The sequence below is a fragment of the Ylistrum balloti genome, unplaced genomic scaffold (assembly GCF_031769215.1).
Source record: "Ylistrum balloti isolate Yb309-2 unplaced genomic scaffold, AGI_CSIRO_Ybal_v1 Utg370700, whole genome shotgun sequence".
Classification (NCBI taxonomy): domain Eukaryota; kingdom Metazoa; phylum Mollusca; class Bivalvia; order Pectinida; family Pectinidae; genus Ylistrum; species Ylistrum balloti.
Window position 1 is genome coordinate 171,680 of NW_026782420.1, and position 1,277 is coordinate 172,956.

Consider the following 1,277-nt stretch of genomic DNA (forward strand, 5'->3'; position numbering starts at 1 on the left):
ATTGTAAATTGTTTTGTATTGAGAAAAAACGACAACATTAATTAAATACATAATTTTCGAAAATATGCATACATTATGCAAACGAAAATAGAAAACTAAAAAAAAAAAAAGAAATCGTGTTTTGCAAAATATATGCTAAGGTAGCAGTACACAGTTTCTCGGTGTGGCCATGGTGATTTTTTTGCTCATTAGATTACCCCATTATAAAGGTTTTAATTAAAAATGAAAAAAAAAATCCTTGCTAAAATTGGTCCTGTCATGTTAAAGTGGACAATGTGGGGTTTCATTTTTTTCAGGATAATATTTTAGCTTTGTGTTGGAGATTACTATTTGGGCAGTCTCGAATCTGTGTCTACGCACCAAAAACTAGCTTTACAGGAAGTGAAATTTTCATAGTGTTTACATGTGGTCATGTTATGAAGAATTTCCGAGTTGGAATTTGCTGAAATGTAAGTACTTTGTTACCATGACAGTGTTGTTGATTGTAAGATAGGTGATTAGAATTAAATTTCTCCTAGAAAGTTGTAGTGTTGGATTGGAATTAGCAGTATTTTTGCATTTTTAGCATTTTTCAGTAGGTAACCATGACAATCAAATGTCAGAAATCAGAGGAATTTTTTTTTTACACAAATTTCATCTCTCTACTGTTAATGTAATTGTTATACAGTTTATAAATATATATACATGTAATGATGTATTTTTCATAACCAATCTGCTATACCTGTATATCTCAAACATGACAAATAATTTCAGGAAAAAATGCAAATTAACTGTTTACTGCTACCTAAGGTTGTTTAGGCGCGAGCTGCTAATTGTGCTTGTGCAATTTTGTTACATTGAAAGCGCACTTTTCATTGGTTGATACGAATAACTTTTATCCAATTAAACAAAAGCTAACAAAATCATAGAGCGTTCCAAGAACAGGGTCGACTTGTCTTCCGGGAATTCCCTGTTCACGGGAATTTTTTTCCAACTCTGCTCGTTTTACAGTTATAAAAACGGTAAGTTGTAAAGTTTAATATGCAATCGATTGTAAACACGATACGTACTACCTATATAATGTCAGCCATTCTGAACGACAGTGTCAGTGGACAGTGACAGGTCGTCATTGATTCATGTATTTTTTTCACTTTCGGTTTGCGAATTGTGAACAAATAAACTAAGTAAACAAAATGCCAATAGCCTAATAAGTTGACAAATATCTCAAATCGGGCACGAAGTCAAGGTTAAGATATTTTGAGGGAAAACCCAATATCCTGAATACTTGGAACACTACT